Here is a 6,069-nt window from a genome sequence, read left to right on the forward strand (position 1 = left end):
TCAGGTGATAAGTTTAACCTCTCCCTCTCCCTGGCTGTGGTCCCTGCAGGGTTCAAAATGTCAACCATTGTGCCCATTCCCAAAAAGGCCAAAGTGACATGCCTGAACGACTGGAGACCTGTTGCTCTCACCCCGATCGTCAGCAAGTGTTTCGAGAAACTGGTGAGGGAATACATCAGCTCCACGCTACCTGCCTCGCTGGATCCGTGGCAGTATGCATACCGCAAAAACAGATCCACCGACGACGCTATTGCCATGGCTCTCCACACCGTCCTCTCGCACATGGACAACAAGCTGCTGAAGGACAAATATGTACGTATGCTGTTCGTGGACTACAGCTCAGCATTCAACACCATTGTCCCAGCAATACTTGACAAAAAGCTCAGAGACCTAGGGCTACACCCAAGCATGTGCGACTGGATACAGGACTTCTTGTCCAACCGACATCAGGTGGTGAGAATGGGCAGCATCACATCCGACCCCCTGACCCTCAACACCGGAGCACCCCAGGGATGCGTGCTGAGCCCCCTCCTCTACTCCCTGTACACGTATGACTGCATAGCCACACATGTCTCCAACACCATCATAAAGTACGCGGACGACACGACAGTGATAGGCCGAATCGTCAACAACGACGAGTCTGACTACAGAGAGGAGATCAAATCTCTAGCACGCTGGTGCCGGGAGAACAACCTCTCTCTTAACGTCGACAAGACCAAAGAACTGATCGTGGACTTCAGGAGGCCGCGGAGAGACCATGCGCCCATCCTCATCGACGGTGCTGCAGTGGAAAGGGTCAGCGAGTTCAAGTTCCTCGGAGTACACATCGAGGAGGACCTCAAATGGGAGACGCACTCCACACACGTGAGGAAAAAGGCTCAGCAGCGACTGTACTGGCTCCGCCGCCTGAAGAAGCTCGGAGTAGGACGTCGCATCCTCAGGCTGTACTACAACAGTTCTGTCGAAGGCATCCTAACAGGCTGTGTCACGGCCTGGTACGGGAACTGCACTGCCCGAGAAAAGATCAGCCTACAACGAGTAGTGCGATCGGCAGAGCGGATAATGGGAATCGAGCTCCCAGCGCTCCAGGAACTGTACAAAAAGCGGTGCGTGCTCAAAGCCAAGCGCATCATCAAGGACAAGCACCACCCAAGTCACAGACTGTTCAACCCCCTACAACGACCGCGACCGGGCAAGGGGCTCTACCGCAGTATCAAGAGTTCCACCACCAGATACTGGTGTAGTTTCAATCCGGCTGCTGTCAGAATGCTGAATGGGGAATAAGCCTGAATGAGGCATAGGCCTTGTTCAGCAGCCTGACAACAGGCAGCGCAGACTTTTTTTCTGGCTCTTCCTGAACACACCTGTGGATTATACCAGGGACAATGACTTGGACTTTAGCCCCCCCTCGGACACACCTGTGGACTACACCAGGTACAAATGACTTTTTGTTGCACTCTCTCATGGAGCTACTTGCGGATTATACTAGGGTCAGTCCACTCTAGGTGGACACGCACTGACCTTTTGCACCTTAATCCCTTGTATAACGCACTGACTTTTTTTTTTTGTCTTTTTTTTTTATTGTGCTCCTTTTCCTCTAAGCACCTTAACGTCCATTGTCTATCATGCACAGTATAAGTATAACATGCACAGTATACAATACATTGCTGCTATGCTCAGGCACCTTAGTTTAGTTTTGTTTAGTTTTTTTTAGTTTTTATTATCTCAGGTAATTTGTAAATATGTAGATAACTTGTCTGGCCTTCTGTTGCTCTCTTGTTTTGATCTCCTTCCCACTCACCCCCCACCCTCTTCTTCTCCCCCCCCCTCTTCTTTCTATGGAAACTAACGTTGCGATGGGAACGATGTACAAAAAAGAATTTCACCCACTTTTTTACCTTGTAAACCTGTGATGTGACAATAAAACTGATTCTGATTCTGATTCTGTTTCCCCGGTAGGACGTAGCTTCTTATCACCTGACAGGGAGGAGTTTCCCCGGTAGGACGTAGCTTCTTATCACCTGACAGGGGGAGTTTCCCCGGTAGGATGTAGCTTCTTATCACCTGACAGGGGGGAGTTTCCCCGGTAGGACGTAGCTTCTTATCACCTGACAGGGGGGAGTTTCCCCGGTAGGATGTAGCTTCTTATCACCTGACAGGGAGGAGTTTCCCCGGTAGGATGTAGCTTCTTATCACCTGACAGGGGGGAGTTTCCCCGGTAGGACGTAGCTTCTTATCACCTGGCAGGGGGGAGTTTCCCCGGTAGGACGTAGCTTCTTATCACCTGACAGGGAGGAGTTTCCCCGGTAGGACGTAGCTTCTTATCACCTGACAGGGAGGAGTTTCCCCGGTAGGACGTAGCTTCTTATCACCTGACAGAGGGGAGTTTCCCCGGTAGGACGTAGCTTCTTATCACCTGACAGAGGGGAGTTTCCCCGGTAGGACGTATAGTGCCTGGAAGGAACACGTTAGTCCAACCAGTTCCTTCCCCTCCATCAGGCGGGGATCTTCTAGCTGTGAGGCGACAGCGCTACTGACTGCGCCACCGTGCCCTCTAAAATATTGTACTTTTGACTCCACTACATTTCTATGAAGGGGAAAAAGTACATTATGAATTCACCACTTGAGCAACCCATTTCAGATACACAGCAGATCTACAAACATATTGCGTTGCATCCTTACCACATTTTGAGCTTGTAGATCTGCAATTGTTTTTCACTATCTTTGATGGGGGGGAAATGTGTACATTTGAATAGCCTAGGCCTTACAGCAACACATTGATATTAAAAAGACATAATATTGATCATAATATTTGACCAGGAGTATCTGTACTTTGTACTGGGGTTGAGTCCTTTATCCAATATAATAATGAATTGGCAGGAAAGGAGACGATGTTCCCAGGTCTCTCCTCCTCACAGTTTGATGGGGGTTATTTATATGTATTTTAATCTCATTTAATGTAATTTATGAATTCATAAAGTGATGACTTGGCTCAGCAGGTGAAGCGTAACTGCTCCGTCAGCCATAAAACCATCCAGGACATTTACTCACGTTACTTTAGAACAATTTGAAGGTACTTTTACTCAACTTGAGTATTTCCATGTCCTGACACTTCTACTACACTTAATCAGATGTTGTACTTTTTCTTCATTACATTAATTTGAACCGTTTATGTACTAGTTACTATGCAGATTTAGACTATTAATGATTCATCTAATTATTCATAAAACATAACATAAGCTGCAGCTCCAGAAGCCTCTGAGCTTGTAGATCAGCCAAGACACTTTACTCTGAGGGATACGATCCGCTCTGTTTTCTAGTGCTGTGGTCCTCTGACTAGTGTGTGTGTGTGTGTGTGTGTGTGTGTGTGTGTGTGTGTGTGTGTGTGTGTGTGTGTGTGTGTGTGTGTGCTCTACACGGAGAACCTAATACAAGTTTCCTGTTTAAATACGGAGTTGATTCTTTAGATAAGTCATCACTATCTAACACATATTTTCACCTACATTTGAGAATTTGTGAAAGTGGTGAACCTATCAATAACATAATACCATCCAAAAATAAATAATATGGACATTGAAACGTTATAAACTATAGGATGCCAGGTCAACAGAAAATAAAAAAGATAGACTTAAAAGGAAAGCTTAAATATGTAGATCTGATGTGTCCTGTGGAGCTGAACAGCATGACTGCTGTGCTGAGCTGGACTCCCTGATATTCACTGGACATTTGTTACATGATATGAATAATAAAGTACTATATCTATCTATCTTATCCAGGCGCGCACATCCCGGGGGGACGGGGGGGTTTCGTCCCCCCCCTGGCTTCAGATTGGACCCCCCTAAGTCATTTAGAATAATACAAATACATTTAAAATAATATTTGTTTTGATAATAAATCAGTAAAAGCAGGCAAAATTAAGAATTAAAGAAGATAATCCTAACCTAACCTTAAAACCGAAATAAAGTAACCAAAAACCGAACTTGTACATTTCCACCCCCTCCCCCCAACCTCAAGCCAGATTTTCGCCCCTGATCTTATCCATGAATAGCACTGACGTTGACATATACTTTAGATGCTTTATATTCAATTAGACTTTAGCTTTGATCAAATATGTGTTCCATGTGTACACTCTCAGAGTTACAGACCTGTAAGGGTCCATTTGGTTCCATGTGTACACTCTCAGAGTTACAGACCTGTAAGGGTCCATTTGGTTCCATTTGTACACTCTCAGAGTTACAGACCTGTAAGGGTCCATTTGGTTCCATGTGTACACTCTCAGAGTTACAGACCTGTAAGGGTCCATTTGGTTCCATGTGTACACTCTCAGAGTTACAGACCTGTAAGGGTCCATTTGGTTCCATGTGTACACTCTCAGAGTCACAGACCTGTAAGGGTCCATTTGGTTCCATGTGTACACTCTCAGAGTCACAGACCTGTAAGGGTCCATTTGGTTCCATTTGTACACTCTCAGAGTTACAGACCTGTAAGGGTCCATTTGGTTCCATGTGTACACTCTCAGAGTTACAGACCTGTAAGGGTCCATTTGGTTCCATTTGTACACTCTCAGAGTTACATTAACACTCATACATTTGCAGTGTAGCAGATCTGCAAGCTGCAACGCTTTGTGAGCTTGTAGATCGGATACTTTCGGACCCTCATGTACGCTGAACTAGCTCATTCATTTAGGAAAAGACCATTTACTATGTGTTAGCAGACAGAGTGATTCACAGTAAGCAAGATAAACACCAGGTAATATACATCATTATGCATAGAGATAGTAATCTAGGATCATAGGTAAACCAATAACCTATCATCAGTCTAAACGGTAGAATATATCATAGTAATATAATAATAATATAATAGTAATCTAGGATCATAGGTAAACCAAGAACCAGTGGTGGGAAAAGTACTCAAATGTTTTACTTAAGTAAAAGCATCAATAGTGCAATGTAGAAATACTCTGTTACAAGTAAAAGTCCAGAATTCAAAATATACTTGAGTAAAAGTAGAACAGTTTTGGCATCAAAATGTACTTAAAGTACCAAAAGTAGAAAGTGCTCATTGTGCAGAATGTACCATTACAAGTTTTTAAATGTATACAAATCTTTTGAAAATAACAGATCTACAAGCTCACAATGCGTTGCATCGCGACGCATTGTGAGCTTGTAGATCTGTTATTTTCAAATGGCCGAAATGTAACCCTAACCCTAATAATAATTAAAATCTACAAAGTAACTAGTGTAGGGGCAAATACTTATTATAAAAGAGAAATATAGACAGGTTGAAGTCCTACGAGACAGTCACCACCTCCAGATGTTTCTACTTAAGTCAGCAACACTCAGAGCATCTGAGAAGGCAGTGGAAAGTTCTAGAAGCAGGGTTTGTACCGTAAGTTCCCAGAAATGAGAGGATCAACATGTTGTTGTGTCGTTGCGCAAGAACAGGACCCCATCAAAAAGGAGGGGCCGGCCAATCAAAATAAGAATTGCAACATCGGGTCCTATTAATGTGAGGAGAGGGTTCTGCCAGAGAGTCGGGAGGATGAGAGGGAGGTGGTAGTTGAACTATGAGGGCTACGGAGCTGACTGCCTGCTAACTGCTGTGCTGTAACCGGCCTGCACGCAAATAAAGACATGATGATTGAAGATCTGCCTGGACTCTCTTTCCATCTATCCATGCACCTGGTGATAAAATATCCTAGTCTACAGATATCCACTTCTCTAGTAACTAAAGTTTTCAAACAATTGTAGTGGAGTAAAAGTCCAATATTTACCTCTGAGATGTAGTGGAGTACTGAAAACTGGAAATACTCGAGTAGAGTACATAATACCTCAAAATTGCACATAAGTACAGTACTTGAGTACATGTACTTAGTATACTTTCCACCACTGCCAAGGACCTATCAGTCTAAACATTATAAGGATGGATCTGTAAGGGTCCATTTGGTTCCATTTGTACACATTTCGTTGCGATGCGACGCATTGTGAGCTTGTAGATCTGCTATTTTCAAAGTATTTTTATTTAAGGATAAGGATAATTCCTTTTAACAGGTTGTTCATGAAAGTCCTT

This window comes from Gymnoscopelus braueri (genome assembly GCF_963280865.1).
Source record: "Gymnoscopelus braueri genome assembly, chromosome: 8".
NCBI classification, from domain to species: Eukaryota; Metazoa; Chordata; class Actinopteri; order Myctophiformes; family Myctophidae; genus Gymnoscopelus; species Gymnoscopelus braueri.